Source organism: Nilaparvata lugens, chromosome 2 (genome assembly GCF_014356525.2).
Source record: "Nilaparvata lugens isolate BPH chromosome 2, ASM1435652v1, whole genome shotgun sequence".
Lineage (NCBI taxonomy): Eukaryota > Metazoa > Arthropoda > Insecta > Hemiptera > Delphacidae > Nilaparvata > Nilaparvata lugens.
Window position 1 is genome coordinate 64,699,865 of NC_052505.1, and position 20,185 is coordinate 64,720,049.

The 20,185-nt window shown below is 35.0% G+C and overlaps 1 protein-coding gene across 2 annotated transcripts in view; it reads left to right on the top strand.

Annotated features, from left to right (window-relative positions):
• The window catches only part of LOC111047722 (serum factor response D), a 282,522-nt gene that overhangs the window by 26,510 nt on the left and 235,827 nt on the right, over positions 1 to 20,185 (top strand). For both annotated transcript variants that reach the window (XM_039422459.1, XM_039422461.1), the window contains exon 2: positions 3,625 to 4,070. The gene's annotated coding sequence lies outside the window, so the exon portion shown is untranslated. The remainder of the gene's footprint in view (positions 1 to 3,624; positions 4,071 to 20,185) is intronic.

Consider the following 20,185-nt stretch of genomic DNA (forward strand, 5'->3'; position numbering starts at 1 on the left):
TCATCGTCTAAATTGCCTACTGCATATTCCATTTTTCCGTCAGTTGACCGATTTCTTATAATTAATATTAGAAAAGTTGTAATATATGTTAATATTGTAAATATGGAGATGATATAAAGGTACATCCTTGATGAGTCCGGTGTCCCTGGAAACAGTGTCTCTAGCACTTTCAATGGAGAAAATAATAGATGACATTGCTGAATATTCACAATATACTGTACTAACTGTACTGGCCCTTCTTATTAATTTTATTCATGAACGAGGTCTACTGTTCGCAGAACTACTAGTTTAAACATTGGATCAATTGGATCAGTTTCTATCAGTATAGTTTATGTGAATTTTTTCTTAATACAGATATTTAGAATGAATTTATTCACATCGTGTAAATAATAATACTTTTTCAATTTTTTTCTCATGATATTGGATCCACGACCTATTACTTTAGTTTCAAAATTGTATAAATGCTGTTGTTACAATTAGAACTAGACATTAAATAAAAATGAATTAAACACTCTCAACTTGAATTTCAATTTTAAAATTGGATTTGAATCAATCCAAAATTATACAAATTGAAGTTCGAGACCGGCTACAGGATTAAATTTAGGCTGTATTCACAATTTAAATTTCAAATCTAGTTGGTGATTGAGATTGAATGATTTACAACACTGTATCTTCAATTTTATGAGTTTCAAATAATCAATGACTACTTGGAGTCTTAAAATGTGTGATCAGCCTATATGTTTGATGAAGTTGAATGACCGCTGATTCAGAAAACCTGTGGGAATTCCCGCCTAAATTCCGGATTCATCACCGTTGCAGGTCTACTCACTAATGGATGGCATTAGTGAGGTGATTAGAAACAATAACACTTTTTATCTGGGATTAGCAGTCGGTGGGCGGAAAAAGAATGATTAGTGGAAAGGAGAGCGCGAATTGGATTAGAATGGTGGCTGGTTGACCGACCAGCTGTTAGCCTCGACAGTCGGCAAAGAAGCCGGAAGTCACTGACTGGAGTCGGCAATACAAGAGCCAGATGCATCCAATTCCAAAGCCAAGCAAAGCAAGCAGTCAACAGTCCAACTGCTACTGTAGCAGTAGCTGTGGTCACTTCCCCTTCAAACTGTCAGCATTAGTTCAGTGATAAGCATTGCTGTTTTCCATAAGGAATGGTGACAGTATGAAGTGAGTCTCACTCGCCTGTCGCCCGATCCAAGGCCACCTAAATTACTTACTGGACCGTCGCTACATTATAGTGCGATTCAGTGTCAGCAGTCAGCATTGGTTGAATGGGAGGCATTAACGTTATCCATGAGGAATGCTGACAGAATACAGTGCATTGCATATGACTAGTTGCACTGGGTCATTCGCCAATATCCGTGTGTTGGGCGGCGTAATCACAGGGTGCAACAAATCCGCTATCTAACCAATAGAAATGGTCTCTGAAGGAGCTCTTTGACACATTCATTACAAATCTAGTATTGGATGGTGGAGGGAGGTGGAGTTGTGTGTGTGATAAAGTGAACAATATAGAGTTCGTTTGGGTGGTGAGAAAGAGGGTTAGAGTGCAACCCGGGCTGAAGCTTTTTAGTGACTAATACTTCCAAAGGAAAAAGTATTTATTCGAGTAGAATATATATGTATTTTTTGTTTTCCCTTTTCCTATCCTGAACTTCCTGAACCCTCTCTACAAGCCTCAGTATGTATTTTCCATGTATTAAAAAATCAGACTAAGGTCGTGATTTCATTCACGTGAATTGATTCGAAATGTGACAAAATAGAGTTATAATACATGGAGGAAATATATTAGACTACCAGTTATCAAAACGTGGCATTTATTTTCAACTAAATCAGATTCAGAGTCTCAATGAAAGAAACCTTTCTCGAAATTTGATAAATTCTCAATGAAACTTCTACTTAATGAAACCCGTCTCAAAGAAAATATATTAGACTGCCAGCTATCAAAACGTGACATTTATTCTCAACTAAATCAGATTCAGAGTCTCAATGAAAGAAACCTTTCTCGAAATTTGATAAACTCTCAATGAAACCCGTCTCACAGTTCAATTGATTTTCGATGAAACCTCTGTCACAGTTCAATAGGTTTTCTGCATAATGACAGAAATTGGAATATATTATGTACAAGTACTCATTTTTTTTTCAATAGAACAGTAGCCCCCATTTCTCCCACACACTTGTAAAGACGGTTAGGAATTTAATAAACAGTCAATTTTTCATCAAATACCTATTTTATAAATCTTTCAAATAGATTAGAAGGCTGATGAAGTTTTATTTTGTATTTAAATCATAGATATAGATATATGAGCTCTCGTCCTAGTTACAGCAGCATCCACACATTATCATTCACAACAACTCCAATCTTCAATTAACTATCGGCAGTTATCTTTCAAGAACTTTCTTAGGAGACTACAGTTTCACATGAATAATTCATTTGCGAATGTAATTAGCAACTGAGCACACCGCTTCGCTTTGATAAGTTGCTATTGCTATGATGGAATTCTTATCAAACTGTCAGAATTCCTTGAATGCAGAATCAATGCTCTCCATTCAACCAATGCTGACAGTAAAGTGAATTCACGTGATGCGATTCACTGAAACCTGTTATACGGACGTGTATAGATTTGTCCGAAGCATTTTGCGTGACTTGTCAGTAGTCCAATGTCATCGACATTATAGTGAGGGTGTGGCTTCCTAACCCCTCACCCCTCTCCAGTCGTTTTCCTGACAGGAGGATGGCAAGAAATTGCCTCTTCACAAGCCAAAACGCCTCAAAAACGGACATCCTAATCATTCTAAGTGCATAAATGGTTCCTTAATGCATACGTATTACTCAAACGTCACAACAAATTTGCAAAGCGTGACTGAAAATCGATAGGAATCACGTAAACTGATCAAAATTATACTTTCAAACACTGGTAAGTGCCAGTGCCAGTGTTTCATCTGCTATCTACAATCCATCCGTTTGTTGACGTGGATCTGTCTAGAGTAATTTTCTTTGATAAATTACATAAATTAGATCTACAATGCAATGCTGACGATTCAAAAATATTATATTGTATATAATATTAAAATATGAAAATAGAATAGGAGCTTCAATACGATGAAAATTGGGAAAACCAACGGAAAGATACGAATCCAATATTTTCCAAGTGCAATAAACTACAAAACCACCATGTATGCAACAGAGATTCTGATAATAAATTGGGATGAGCAGAGAAAAATGATTAGGCCTATTGAAGATGGTTGATGATATCACGATTTCAATTTCTTGAAGTTGAATCCAAATATCTTCAACGCTCAATTCACTTCTCTCATCCATCTATTTATTCATTCATCAATAATTATTTTCCATGTCATAATACAAATACTGTACTTTAAAAACCATATCTCCAGTTTCCGAAGTAAGTTTTTTGTAGCACGCTCAATGAAATGCTACAATGATGACAATCATGAACGATGAATGAATGTGATTCGATGATGCTCTAATGATAGTGGGGATTATTTATCGACTAGTTAAGCTCATTTCAGAGAAAATGATAGTATTGAAAATCATTACAAACTTCTTGTTATCCATGATGAATGAGATTGAATTTTCTTTTGTTTCAGGCGTTGACAGTGGGATGATGATGGAACGCTCTCTCACCTCAATCAGACCAACTAGCTTCTTCATGACGAGTCGAGAATAGGCAATCAAGTCGTTGTCCTATCATTTAGGCTATTTTCCGACAACAATTCTAGTTTGTTCGTTTGTACGTAATAGGATAATTTATATGGAGCGCATTATCTAACAATTTATCACGGTCTAGTGATTTCTGTTAGTAGCAACTAGGCTAGCTTAGTTGTCCAAGTCACCAGCAACTGACCTAGTGATAAATAAGTAGGATTGTCAGGTTATGGAGCATTGGGATGAATGTGACAAGTGAACTGGATTAAGTGACCGCGAGTGTGTGCTTTCAACTTTCTTCACGATTTTACGAGTGGATTAAGTGCCAACAACAAAATAAATCGTTCTTTCACACATGGATACCACTTGATAGCTACTGGGAAAGCTTGTGAGTATTTAGTTATCCTAGTAAGTACATTAAACTTGATTAAGATTCTCACCTTATCGAATTTGAAAAGACCTCAGTCGCCCGAATTCCTACTCAGAGTGAAACTTGAGATTGAGAAACGTTCATGACAGTCTTGTGACTTCTCCAATTGAAATATATCAAAACAAAGAATAGTTTTATTTTTAATTTTAGAGAAGAATTATTCCTCCATTCAGAAATTCTCTGTTTTCTCCTTCCCACAATATGATTTAGAACCCTTGGCAACCAAAGCATTGTTGACTGTGATAGTCTTCACCTTCATACATCCACATCTTTCATCATGTCATGAATCGATCCTGATAATATTGAACTTATTCTATTATGATTGATTTGTAACAAATAATTATATGTTTAATCCAAGTGTTGTATCTAATGAATCAATGGATGACGAATTAACTAATTGCTCAGCTAAAATGAATATAGAAAATGGAATTGTCATTTCTACAGTAGGCCTAACTTTTAAGCCGTGTCCACACTGAACAAATGTTCGACAAACATGTTTATTGAAATAGCTTGGGCAAATTTTATTACGTTTGACAAACAATGTTTGCCCGTGGCCAGTGTGGACGAGTCAACAAACTAAATATTATTTTGTAAGTAGGGAGAACAGGTTTTATGTTTTACAGCTGTGAACACTGAAAATGTTTGGAAAAACAGTAATTTTTTGTTTGACAAACAATGATTGTCCAAACTCTTTAGAATGTTTGTCCCTGAGCTCCTCAACAAACATGTTTGCCGAACATTTGTTCAGTGTGGACACGGCTTCACACTTTATTCCAAAATTGAAAATATTGGGAACGTGATAGATTCTACTCGCCGCAGATATAAAAAATGTTGGCCATTGAGCTACTAGTTTTTGTCAAATGAAATTTGTGTTCCAAGAAAATTTTTAAATTCTATTCTTGGAAATTTCATTCTAATCTGGCTCAATATCAGTAGAAATCCATTAGTTTTAATAAGTGAGATCCACTTAGATATGTCAGCATTGATTCTATGGGGGACATTGATTATATTAATAGAGAACACCGACAGTTTGAAGTGAATCTCACTATAGAAACAAACAATTCACCTTCACCAAATTAACTTCTTTAACCTTCAACACATCAACAAAATTCACTCATCAATCTATCGTTTAACTACTTGCTATGGGTGAGACTCGTGCTATACCAAGACACGATTATAAGTAGCTCAGTTTCAAATTCAAGCTGTAGTGAAAACTAAATGTTTATTTAAGTATGGAGTGAGGAATTTGATGAAAACCTTGAAATAATGAGATTTTATTTCTCACAAGATACAATATAAGAAAACAGAAACGAAGTTTCCATTTTGATTCCACCTGGCCATATGTAATCCAAATGGAAATAAATATTCCATAGCTTTTTACAAGGAAATTTCCACTTGACCATTGAATATTCACCTGCTATTCATAATATTAGATGTCCATTCATAATGTCATCAATATGAAAAATCTTATCAATATTAAGTCATACTACAGAATTCACCTGAATGGGTAATGGACACTGCTCACTAAAAACACAAATGTCGTCATGCATTGTTGTCATCACAACAAAATGCTTCGAACAAAATTTTTTGAGGTTAGGTTTTTGTATCTTCGATTTTTTCGTTTATTTTTCCTCCACTGCTCTATTTTTGATGTTAAGTTATTTTTGTATCATAATTTGTTATTCTCCAGTGGTCTATTCATTTAATTGGTTGTTTATTTTATGTTCGAAGCTGCTGTCAAACAGCTGTTTTTGTTCGAAGCCTTTCGTTCATGCTTGTTCTGTCATTAGTGGCCAGCCTAAGAGAGAGATAAATAAATTATTTGTTCTTTAGAAAGCTGTAAAACACAGAAAAAGAAAAAACTAGAATTTAGAGCATATTTTTTGCATCATTCTCTCAACAAAATATTTATACACCTTTGTTGAACCTGAGTACCAAATTTCAAACTTTTTTGTCAATTAGTTCTCAGAAGATGAAGGGAATCAATTATCTATCATCTTCCATCTATCTGGACTTCGACCTCCCACCTCCTCACCACACCTGTACCTCCTCATTATGAGCGTACCCTCAGACATAATTCCAATGCCCTTCCAAGTAAACATTTCTAGACCCTATCTGAACTCTTGTAACAAATTTGAGCATTTTCTGTTCATCTGATTTCGCAGAAAACGTAGATTTTGTTCGTATATTTGGAATCTTTCAAAATCCGTTTTTAATGCACCTCTGAAGGGCCAACTTCAATTCCGGACCAATCCAATGTTTTGTAAATATTAGTTTCGTGGTCAAACTTCATTGTTCACTCCTGAAACGCCTACTTACCTGTGAATTATTGTTCATTTCTATTTATGCAGATTCCAGTCAATTGTTAAAAGTGGTTCCGGTTGAATTATATACATCGGAATATGACATTACAATGGGCTTCCGTTCTAATAAACACACACGCAATGTTATTATCTGCGCACGGTCTTTGAAAAGTTTCGCATGATTGTATAGAGTTTTCGAGACAAAGTATCATCCTCTCTGCGAAACGATCATTAACCTGGCCTGCGGGCCTGCGCAGAGTGAATTTTATTAGCTTGAATGAGAAAGACTAAGAAATTGTAAAAAAAAATATTAGCATTCTGTGATAAAATATGTGGATTTTATAAATTCATCTAAAAAGATGAATTTAGTTTCTCCAGAAAGTTGTGAATAATTTCTTCAGAAATTGTGTAATATTGCTAGTGACACACTACTTTCCTGTTGTCTTGGAACACTCCCTACAGAGTGAAGTCTTTCCACACATCCATATTTCTCTCTCACTAAGCCTTAATAGAAATACAGCAATTTATTTAAGTGGAACTCTTTCAAATTCCTTTTGAGAATGTGATTCCTCACCGAGTTCCCATTCATCATTCATGAGATCAACCTTAGCAAGTTTCCCCGTGTGGTCAAGATTGGATTCACATTTGCAAAATAAATCTCTTACTTGGTTCTCCTTGTCATGCTGGCTTTGGCTCGTAAGTTGCAAAGATGGATGAAAGACTTGTCTCGTAAACTATAATACAGCAGAACTTTCGCTAACCTTGACGTATTCGGCAACGACCAATCGGCTATTAGCTATTATATTTGTGGTGGTTGATTTGCATCGTCACTGTTCCGCACTGAAAGTCAATTTTCTCCTTGATACATGTATCGTGACACCAGCAAGCAGACATTTCCTTGCCAACTTTCACGATAGTAAAGCACAGCATAATTATGCCCTGATCTACTTGAGGAATAAGAGGAGTTTGCTCTGTCTACTTGATAACTCCCTGACACAGAACCAGCATTAACGCTTTCTGTTTCCGGTAATAAGCGAGATGTTACCACAAGTTTTCATCTCAAACAGTTTGTTGGATCGTATATTAACACTTTCAAATATCTAATTCCAAACTATTTCTGTTCGTCGAAACTCTCTCAACAGGGATGGGCAATGAAGTATGGAGGATTTGGAATTGCTATTACAAACTCATTTTTGAACAAAATCAAATTTCTTATCTGCTAGTGTGATCCTCATTTTGATAACCAGAGAGTAAAAAATATAAGTAAAATTAATCATGGCGTCCGTTTTTGCCGAAGCACTCCTGTCGACGTTGTGGGAAGTTGGTGACAGAGTGCCGTGCAGGAAATAATCTTGTCATATATGCCGTGGAGGGAACCTTAGTGGTTGAAGATTGGGTGTTTGTAATTGCTGGTTTCGTATCAATATCAAATAATTAACGGTTTGATGTGGCATTAATAGAACTCATGATGGGCCTTCGTCTCTTGTCAAAAAACGTCACTGCCAATTAAGATTATTTTCAGAAGTGATGCATCCCATTCCCCCTTATGTAATGTACCTTTTTTGTTTTATATTAATTCATTACTTATTTATTCAACACTTCTAATCCACAATACCTTTCCACACTACTTCTTTATGTGTCCTATTCGACGCTTATACATTCATCATCTAATGAATTTTCATTGGAGACTCGGTTTCTTATGTATAAAAAATAGCATGTTCCATGTTCCAGACATGGTAACATAGTAACGTAGGCTGATGTGACCATCGATTTCATCAAGCCCATATGATTTAATAAATGCTCATTCACTCGAAGGTAAGGAAAGTATTGCTTTCCGAAAAAAATTAAGGTACCCCAATTTCTTAATTTCTATACGTTTCAAGGCCCCCTGAGTCCAAAAAAGTTTTTTTTGGGTATTGGTCTGTATGTGTGTGTGTGTGTGTGTGTGTGTGTGTGTGTGTGTGTGTGTGTGTGTGTGTGTGTGTGTGTGTGTGTGTGTGTGTGTGTGTGTGTGAGTGTGTGTGTGTGTGTGTGTGTGTGTGTGTGTGTGTGTGTGTGTGTGTGTGTGGTGTGTGTGTGTGTGAGTGTGTGTGTGTGTGTGGTGTGTGTGTGTGTGTGTGTGTGTGTGTGTGTGTGTGTGTGTATGAGTGTATGTGCGTCTGTATACACGATATCTCATCTCCCAATTAACGGAATGTCTTGAAATTTGGAACTTAAGATCATTACACTATGAGGATCAGACACAAACAATTTCGATCAAATGCAATTCAAGATGGCGGCTAGAATTGCAAAAATGTTGTCAAAAACAGGGTTTTTGAACTGTTGGCAACTGTTGATTCTATCAAATCATTCACTATGAAGAGATAGAAGACCTCGTATGTCTCCAGCGTTATTGTCCTGTCACCAGCTGGCTCAGATCTTTGTTTATAGGTAGACTTGAGATGCGCGAGAACACTAGCGTCAGGTGATCAATTCTCATAACGGCAAGGAAAGTTGTGTGAGTGCGCCACACCAGATTTTTCACTTAATGATTCAATACTCAGTTATACCATAGAGAAACTATAGCGTGAGTATAATATTATGCGATTGTTTCTCTATGGTTATACCCTCATCTTACAACACCCTCAAACTATACTCTCCTTTCCAAAACTTATCCATTGGTTCCATTAGGCTGCTTTTATAAGATATTGATTAAGGTGCACTTAATCAATAATACCATACAGTGTTTTATCTCATATGAAAATATAAACTATAATTTCATTATTGTATAATTTTGTCAAGATATTTCCAAAATATTCGAATGAGAGCCTTTATTCAATATGTCATTCCATTATCTTATTACGGGAAGAATAAATGTGAATGTAGCTTGAGTTGAAAAGTCATTAATAAAACTTCATGAACACTAAATAAACTGATCCTTTCGTAATGCGAACACGGAAGGATTCCTTATTTCAAATTAAGACGAGTTCAGTATTCTCCACAGTGTTCACTTTTCCAGTATTATTCTTCTCGCCTTTCAGATTGTTCATTGATTGAAACAAATAATGATACTGATGCTCCATGCTTCTGAAAAATACGAGGATTATTACAAGTGTGTCAACTCAAATATGAGTCCAGTAGTTGTACTTAATTTAAAAATAAACATTTAGCTGTAATGTTGGAAATTCAGCAGTGCGCTCCTTCTATGGGTACTTGAGGTTGTTCATTAAAATACGGCACACTTTCGCATTGTGGTATCTACTTCATTAGTTGGACTGAAAGTTGCTCGGAGAGAAGACGCAGAATACATTTGTGATGAGTTTCCTCCTTTCGGAAATGAAAATTGTTGAAATTTCCATTTCAACAGCGAATCTGCTGAAATAAATGAAATAGGAAATGACACGAGGACGCAATACATTTTCCAATACATGTCTCAAAGGACCGAGACATTAAACTATCTTTCATTTCATGTATAGTTTGACTATTTCACACATTCCCATACGACTGTTGCAGCAGTTTTAGTTTAGAGTGTCAAATCTCAAGATTTGCAACAAGTGACTTTTTTCGAATATCACACTATTCTGTCATCATAAATCGGCAGTGTGCTTCAGTAGGAACATCTATATTGAGTACCTATTGGAACGTCTGCGGAACTAAACACAGGGGGTGTTTCTAAACTTCCTACCAAACTAAAACTACTGCAACAGTCGTATGGGAATGTGTGAAATAGTCAAATTATACATGAAATGAAAGATAGTTTAATGCTCTACAATCTCGTAATTGGAACATTCTTGTTTCATCAATTGTTGAAAAGTTATAAGACTTGAAAGAGCGAAAAAATTGGAGAAAAACTGGCTTTTCGAAAATGCATCACTTTAGAACATAAATACCTCGAAAAGTATCAGATTTATCGAAAACGTCTGCCAAACAAAACTTGTAGGAAATTTATAAAGCTTCATTTTCATGTAGTTGATTATGTCAATAGAACGCATTGTTTCCAATATATAAGCATGTAAGTAATAAGTGGGAAATGCAACTTTCAAACCACCCTCATCCATCCCTTCAGCACATGATGTAGGGGTTGGGACTTTTGATATGCTCACCTCCAAACTAGTGTCAACAAAGCTGCAAAGTCGAAAATTGTGTTCCAAACATTCCCTCCAAATTTCATTGCCAACTGATCTATTGTTGCTGAACAGAAAATTTCACTCTCAACTCTAAAACTGCTGCAATAGTCGTAGGGAAATGCGTAAAATAGTGAAAATATGCATAAAATTGAAGATAATTTGAAGCTCTATCAGCTCATAAACAGCACGGATTTTCTTCTTCAATCGTTCAAAAATTATGAGGCCGAAAAGATGAAAAAATTAGAGGCAGAAGTGTTTTTTTCAAAAAATGTCTCACTTTCAAGAGCGGATATCTCAGATACTATGAGAGGTATGGTAAAAATGTAAAGGACAAAACTTGTTGGTAGTTGTGTAAGCTTCAATTTTGCACAGAATACAAATGTTCATAAGATGCATAGTCCGAGATATATGTGTTAATCCTCTTACTATCCTTGAAAGAGCTGTGAAGTTGAAAATTGTGTTCCAAACTTTTCCCTCTAAACCTTTATTTGAGCAATCGTTGCCTGGACTATTGCTATACAAATTAATAAATAAATTTCTATTTTTTAACATTAATAACATTTGCTTTATAAATGATGCTCTTGTATATTCTTTTTACTAATTCATTTGTGAAGCAAGCATTGAAATTATATTGAGAACATAAGAGACAGGTGAGTCCATTATATCATACTTTTACTCTCCAATCCCAAATTTAAACAGATCGAAAAAATCACTTTTCCACTTTCGTCAAAACTTTCTGTCCAAACATTTTTTACTGAAAAATGTAAATTTGGTAAGATTGAATCAAGAATAACGATGTTATTCTGTATCAATGCTTCGTCTCGGAGAATAAATTAATTTATTGATTCTCATCAAGACTTGTAGAGCTCGTAGTAAGTAATCAAGTACATCATGGGATATTCGCGATATTCGAATTTCGAATGAATCAGGCAGGTTGGTAATGGAAACTAACTTAACACATTTATTTATTGCGCAGCTCATGGTTGTGGATTTGCAAAGGGTCACCCAGTGGGTAACACAGCTTAGCATTGAATGTAAGGAACGGTACTTTTGAAAACAAAATGATACAGCGAGTCTGTAGGCCATCCATTGCCTGCAGCGATTTGTTTTTGCAGTCATGGACTACTTAGCCATTGATATAGCTGCAAGAAACAAAATCTGCCAGACCTTCGGCGGCATATCATAGAAAACAATACGCTTGTCCTGAAAACTGGCCTACTATCAAGGCTGCTATCATGCTAGGCTTGACTCTATTCTAACACTTAAGCCAGTGAAGTTCAGCTGCCTTCAACAGCCTACATCAGAAGGTTAGCAGGTTACAGTTTCAGGTTATCAGCCCTGAAGTAGGCTCATTGGTTATTTATTCTGTTTGAATTGAACATACCTGAAGTATACTCGAATGAAAAATTATATGACTGGGAATATTACATTATTTATCGATCAATGGAATATTGGCTCAAATCTACTTCGATATCTTTAGTCTGAGTTCTCATATTACCTTCTGGATGCAAATATTTATAATCTCTGTCAGAGCCGATTTGATAAAACTACAACGCAGAAAATCGCTGATTTTGTTCGTATCGCTAGCGATACGAGCAAACTACGAAAAACGTTTCGATCCTAGCTGAGCTAAGTAATTTCACACATAGAGAAATTATTGAGGTATGTGGATGATTGTTTAACAATCCACTTCTGTTAAACAAATAATTTACAGAACTAACAAAACATTTTCGCCCATCTAAGTACCAGTGTACTTGAAAAATCTGGAAGAATACATTCAACAACCTTACTGTAGAAAAGGAATCCTCAAAATTAGCACCGCTATTTCCCAAATAAAACCTTTGTATCAAGTAAAGATTTTCAAGTTCAGTCGTTCCCGAAAACCATCTGGCAGAATCTTGAAGACCTCTCTACACAACCTCTCTAGTCTCTAGACTATCTTTATTCCATTTAGAAAGAATAAAGATATAGATGACAATACATTGATTGAGGAAAACTAAGGCTATGACAAGGTCCAAACCAATTTTTCATGTCGAAGGATGTCAAAAAGCAGAAGAGAAAAAAATTGATTTTAGTCCTCATAGCGAATCGATTCATGACGATTTGATCAAACGATGGCCGTATCGCTTTAAAAACACTGATGGGCATTGTTTGATTTTGACCTGTAGAAGAAGAAGGTATCTCAAGGTAGAATTTTGTCGTATTTTTTAGTACTCATCTGAAGTTAGTATATTAGATGGTGAGGGATCTACTCAAGTGAAAGTAAAAGGCATTTTTGTGTGACGTGTAAACATTCACAGAAGATTATTGATTGTTTATTCGTTAGCATCAATTTTGGTTCAAGGTCATAGCTCAAGAAGCCTGGTCGTCAGTAGCCGATAAACGATGAAATTCACTGTTTTAATGATCGACTACTATTATTGGATTTCCTTTCGGATTTTCCTGGTTGGTTTCATTTTTATTATCAACTTCTAGTCTGAGATTCAATGCATTTCGGAATAGGAGAATACAGGTTTCAACGGAACTGGGAATTCTGTTGTAAGAGGTTGTTTTCAGAAGTTGCAAACAAGAATAGAGTCAACTGTTCTATTCGAAGCTCTAACATGCATCATACAACATATATATTCACTATGCACTGTATAAAATGTATTGAATAAAATTTGAATTGATTGATTCTCAAAGAGAAAGTCAATTTTCTGTTTTCGGCTCTTCAATCTTTTCTTAAACCGTTTCACAGATCTTGGGTATTAACTGTACACATTTGAAAGGATTATTACAAGATGAAATGTTAAACAGAATTGGCATTTCTTTGAGCAAATTGGTATGAGCTATCGCAATTATAAAAATTATAAAAACTTTTGATCAAATGCAAATGAAACCTGAATAGCTGAATTGAGAATATTCCAATAAACCTCATATTCTCTCATTTTCCATTCACTCATCCATAAAGGATCTAAGTGAAAAGGAAGTTGAATTAAAACTATTCAATTGGTGAATTATGGCATTTTACTAAAATTAGCACTATTACTAGTGACGTGAAAAGTCAGATTTATTTTTTTCAGCAAAAGCTGATACCTATATTTTCCACTTTCAATAAGTAAAATACATTTACTCAAATTATCGGACCTTATTAATGGACTTACTGGTTTTTTAGTTGCATGAGTCCATCATTTTACAAAATTATCAATTAATTTCCACCAGAGAAGAGACAAATATTCAATGCAATCTAATGTTGAATAGCACCATAGCACCTTTTAAAGGTGCAACGGAACTGGGAATTCTGTTTTAAGAGGTTGTTTTCAGGAGTTGCAAACAAGAATATACGCAAAGAGCACCATGAATAGAAGCTGAAGAAAAACACTTATGAAACGGGAGTTCATCACTTGTTAGTTCCTAATCTCCCTGTCCGGTTTAAAAATGTTTCTAATGTTGGATGAAATTTGAATAGATCAGCCTTGTCATTTGAATTGGTCTGATGCAACACAATCCTCTAAAAGTTTAAGGTCAGCTCTACTACAGAAAAAAAACTCTTAAGACACGATACGCTGCTGACAACTGGATAGATTATAAAAGAAAATGGGGGGGGAACTGATTAACACTTGATAATAGTTATTGTGGAATATTCGAGAATTTGAGAAACCTTTTAAAACTTCAGCCACAAACGTTCTCCTCTGTGGACTTTGAATGGAGAAGACAAGAATGAATGAAGTATTTCCCAGAATGATAAAAACTAAGCCTAATTATTGAGGCATGAAGTGAAGATGAGTGAAATAATGTAGTGATTATGAATATAAGAAAATTTCATTGTGCATTGAACAACAATAACTAGTCTGTCGATGCATCTTCAGCAATAAAAGGACATACACCGATTGCGCCCAGCGGTCAAATAGGAGTGATAAATGGCTCCTATACACAAGTACACTGTTTACGTCGTGACGTCATTACTACTAGTCACATTTTTTGTCCCGCTCCACACACTCTCTCACTCACTCTCTCTCTCCCACTCTCTCACTCTATCCCACTCTCTCTCTCTCCCTCCCACTCTCTCTCTCTCTCTCTCTCTCTCGGGAGGAAATTTTTAATATTCTTCCCAAAGAATGGACATTGATATGTCCAAAGCTCCGCCAATTTATGTAGATGCATAACAATATGATTATTATCTATAGTTATTATATTACAAATTGCTTTTTCATATAATATACAGTTCAATAGTTATTTTCTTAGTCTATATTATGTAAATTCATCTATAACTTTGTTGTATTGTAAGCTATTGTATAAAAGTGTATAAGCCAGTATATATTGTAATCTACATAAATAAAGTACTCATTCAATCAATCAATCAATCAATCTCTCTCCCACTCTCTCTGTTGAAGTGATAACGGTATATATACTTCCGATAACCATTCTGCTTTATAACAACCATTCCTTCCCATTCGACTGTGAAGTGTTCCATTGATTTATCTTATTGACTTGTGACGAATTTTGAAATCATGTATACCTGGAATTTCCAGCTCTTTATGATGTTGGACCGGTTCACGACCGGGAATTCCTCGGTTTGTCAAAACCACACCACCCCATCAACTTTTCAATAATTATCACATATTGACTCTTTCAGTTTGTAACCATGAGTGAGAATGAGAACAGTGGTGATGTGCTATGCTGAGTGACGGAGGTTCAAAGTTATTAGTGTTTGAAGGTTTTAAGTTTTAAAAAAATATATCCTTATCTATCACCCACATTGGCTCTGTCATTGAAACAAATTCAGAAATGAAAAGTCAAAACATTAAAAACATAATGATTGAGACGAAGTGTTTGCTAGAACCAATTCGACACAGATCATCCATTCAAGATGACTGTATCTTAATGAATGATTGGTCGTTCAATGATGGTTCTAGCCCAATCTTTCATATCAATTAGAATTGAATTATAGGATGTAATATGTAATTGAAGTTGTGTTTATCAGTAATTTTTTGATGATGGTAATGCCGACATAAGTTCCAAGATTGTGCGTTGGTAATGCGGTAGATGATGATAATGATCAGAGATGAGTAAACTTACAGCTTCAGGTGTATTCCAAATCGGCGGGAAGGGATATTGCATATATTATACTGTATCACAGCTCAGTCATCAAACTCCCGGTTGCAGTTGAATTTTAAATGCAGTTAACCTTCTTTTACACAGAAGTATCTTTCGTCTTCCAACGGAATCAATGCCACAAAAATTGAAGACTGTATTTTACGAAAATGCACTGACGTCATTTAATCACAGTTAATAGACGTACGTGTCAATGTTTCTAATGTTGTATTGTACTTGTATTAATCAGAATCAACCATCTTCATTAATTAGATCATCCAAATTTGATAAACCCTTTAGATTATAATACTAGTAAGTATAATATTATAGAGTAAAGATACTGTTTGATAAAAATACAGTACTTGTATCAGACTTTTCAGTTGTCTCTGGTATAATCAAATAAGTGCTGGATCAAAATCTCACTTGGTGCAACCCATCAAAATGAAATGCTCTTAAAATATACTCCGGTTGTGTTTGTAAATGGGTTATAACACTTTTTCATTATTCATGTGGTGTACATCCTGATCATAATCTTTCAAACATTAAATTTTGAATCAAATCCCAATCACTGATCACTGTACTTAAACTGGAAGTACCATCATTCACTTGACAGCCGATTTCATGGGGGGAAATGAAGATGCTACAATCACTTTACAGGGTCTTTCAAATCGTGTAAAAGTTAATGCCTACGCTTTAACCTTGCCCGCGGCCATCTCATCACACACTTCTATAATATTGATGATGTTCTAAACGGAATAATAGTTGGAAGGTCGATAATGAGATAACATCTTTTTCGTGCTGGACGTCCTCACAACCTGACTCCTGACTCATACATGGAATGATAGCCATTAAATCTGATTGTAAGCTATAAGTTCGAGTTTGGTTTGAGATTGTGGGCATAAGTTGAGACCCTTCATGGCCAGACTGAATAGGAGACCTGCGGTGAATATCAAATATGTTCTGAACTATTGACGATACAAGAATTAGCTATGACTAAAAATGTATTGTATTTTTTCAAATTTGATTATTTTAATCGTGAAATACTGACTATAATAATTCAAAATTTTTTTCCTGGCTGAAGTAAGAGTAATTCCTTAGTCCTTAGTCTATCTGATGTGATCTTACACATCTGACATAGAGAAGAACACACCAATGATCATGAGCATTGATCATTTGATTTGAGAAAAAGTATTAGTTATTGGAAGAAGCACAAACTAAAGTGGGGCCTGTCAATAATCATAGAAAAGGGTTCACTTCAGATAAGATGCAACATCTTTGTTATTCCTCCATTCTCACATTCCAGGGAAAATTTACAAACAAGCAATATTTGGTTGATTAAATTATCGATTGAATAACATTAAAAAAATAATTATTCTACTTTTTTTAAATCCCTGTCCATGGCCAGTGGTAATTGAAAAATATAAATTTCAATGGTTAGTAGAACCGATCATGTGAAAAAAGGGTAGGTCTAATCATCCATATCTATAATAATTATAATAACATTAATTTAAAAAAAAATATCAACACTTTCAAAAATGCACTAAAAAGAAGAAAATAACTTTTTTGATCACACTTGGTTGAAAAAAATTTTCACTTTACATCCCTGAAATAAATTTCTAATAAATTACAAGTCAAACGATAAAAAGTGTGGCTCAAACTTGATTAAGCTTCAATATCGGGGTACCGAGCTTCGCTAAGTTTGAGCCACACTTTTTATCGTTTGACTTGTAAATAGAAATTTTTTTCATGGATGTAAAGTGAATAATTTTTTAACCAAGTGTGATCAAAAAAGTTATTTTCTTCTTTTTAGTGCATTTTTGAAAGTGTTGATATTTTTTTAAAATTAATGTTCTTTTTATCTTTTTAGTTTTCACATAAAATTATTCACTATCTAAAAATGTGAACAAAATCTCCTAGAAGCAAGTTCTAGACCACACAGAGACTTTGGGAATTTCCTAGTCGCTGAACTAATTAAAATGGAAGTCGAAGATTGTTAGATTCATTTAAATTTTACATTTGTCCACGTAGAGTGTAATTTATCTTTTTATTTATGCTTTTTCGACAGAGAGATCCTGTAAGGATGAGAGTGTAGCTTTCAACACTAATTCAAACAAAATACATCCATCACAATAATTATTGCAAAAATAAATTTAGCACTAGTCTACTTGTTCTGCTACAGCTGTATGATAGAATCATATGAATGATAGGGAGAAAATTATTATTAAAATTGTTTGCAAAAAAATAGGAAATGAGGGGAATCGAACCTATACTATCAGCGTGCTAAGCAGACTATCTCCTAGACCACACCGCTCAAGTCATGAACAAGTCACACTCTTTCCTGTTTTTCGTCCTTAAATCATTGAATCCTTCAATCAAAATTTTACTTAAATTGTAGTGTCAGGTGGTACGAATCAGCTAGTGAAAACCAGAAGGCTCTATGTGGCCTATGAGCCTAGATATAATCGAAAAACCATGGCACGTTAGAAGTTTGTCAGAGCAACTAGAATAACAGTGTTAATTAAGGAAAGATTTTGCTTATAGGCTACACGTACTGAAAAGGCAATTCACGAATGATGTATCACGTCTCAACTACTGGACTGGATATCTTGAAATTTTGCATATAGATTCTTAATTTAGCGAGTATGGTTATAGGCATATTTTTAATTCTTAGAAATTTCAGTATGTAAAGTTTTCAGTTTGTCAAGTTTTTTAGTTAGCCCCTTGCGGAGCACAGGTTACCTCCTAGTATTTAATAAAGCTATCAAAAAGCCCTCTAGGAATAAATGAAGAATTCCAATGTATAAACATTGTTAGAAATATGAAGAGATTTGAGAGAATCATGGATTATTACTACTCTAGCCTCATCCGAGTGTCAGTTTGAAATGGAAATTGGTTAGAGCTTTCCGCGGTGGGGGGGGGGGATTATGGAACGACCTCATCCCCCCTCCCTAGATAAGCCACTGTTTTAACTGATTGACCAATAGAAGACAATATACATCTCAAATTGATGGTAGTGTACTGTACATAAATTTACATTGATTTATTATGGTCGACCTGTCAATACACTGAGCAATTACTGTTGGATCTTACTACTTGGCCTATTTTGAAAATACATCTCACCAAGCCAGATCTCGCATACTTTCCTACTCTCGTTGGTTGGCTATTGATTCCTTATACAGTCGTGTCTCTAGTCTACAACACTGACAGTCCATCATGTATTTTGAAGACATTAATGTCTAGTAGCAATTGGCAGATACACGAACGTGTCTCTAGGTCCGTTTGAAAGCCCAACTTTCACCATTTGATAGGTTTTCGATTGCAGTTGAATGCAGCATTGCATTCCAGTCATACCAAGCGGCTGTTGCTTATTACTCGACAGAGTGGAATGACGCACTCATTTGTGCCGAATGTCGGCGGCTATTGAAATGTGAATTGAGGAGCCAGATTCCCACGCATTGTATGAGAGTAGGCACAATAATCATGGTTCAGAGTGCTCTCGAGTTTTAGAGGTTTGGAGTGATTAGTGGCAACATCAATAGAAATACTTTTGTAGACGTCCTCGACGAAAAATTGTCTTCTCCCAATCATATTATATTTATTATAATTATGATTTGTAACTATCAATGAAATAAATAAAAGTTTTTGTTCATAATTTAATGCCCTAGTGAGCCTATATTATAGGTATGGTACAGTATGAGTTACAGGAAGGAAAAACTGTAGCAGATCATATCAATTTACCTATTTCGAGTATTTGAACTGCATCCAATTTTTTCACTCCATTGTCTTTCAGACTTCAATATCAGCCATTGAAATTTGAAATTCTATTGAGTTTTCGTTTTTCTTCATGAACTCAGTTTTCTTCTACAAGAATATATGTTTGTTCATAACTTAATAAATAACCTAGGGGAGATGCCCAATTGTAGAATAGAATACTCTGTTTATCATCTAATCAGTAATCACTATACTCATCTCATTGAAAAATTATTCTTCTTGATACTTGAACCAGCCAGGAATAAATCATAATCACATTCACATGCATCAATCTAAAAATGTTTGCTGCAAGCTAACGGCGTAACTAATTGGCTTGATTATTACTATCACTGAAACATTACTACTGTATTTATGACAATTGCTACTTCTGTTCACGGTATTATTGATGCTGTTAAAGGCTATCAGAAAACTAACTGCATATATACTCACTAATAACAGACGCATCTTCTCGTACATCATACAACAAGTTTTAGAACCTTGTATTGAGGAGTTGAATAATGTATAATAAAATAGACGCATCTATTGGAAGACAATATTCTACATTCAGCAAGTTTCAGAACCTTGTGGAAGAAAATGTATGATAAAATTAATGTCGTTTTTATGCAGACTTCAAAGCCAAAGTTTCTTCAGTGAAAACAGAAAAATACTATTTATGAACTGAAACAAACACGTTGAGAGATGTCCTTTTTACTGCAAATTTATTCAGAAAAAATCAGTTACAGCTTGCTGATGTCCAATGTAGCACATTGGTTGATTATACACTCGGTTAATATGTGTCGTTGAGTCGTGCTTTATGCAAATGCGATCAGATAATTGAATA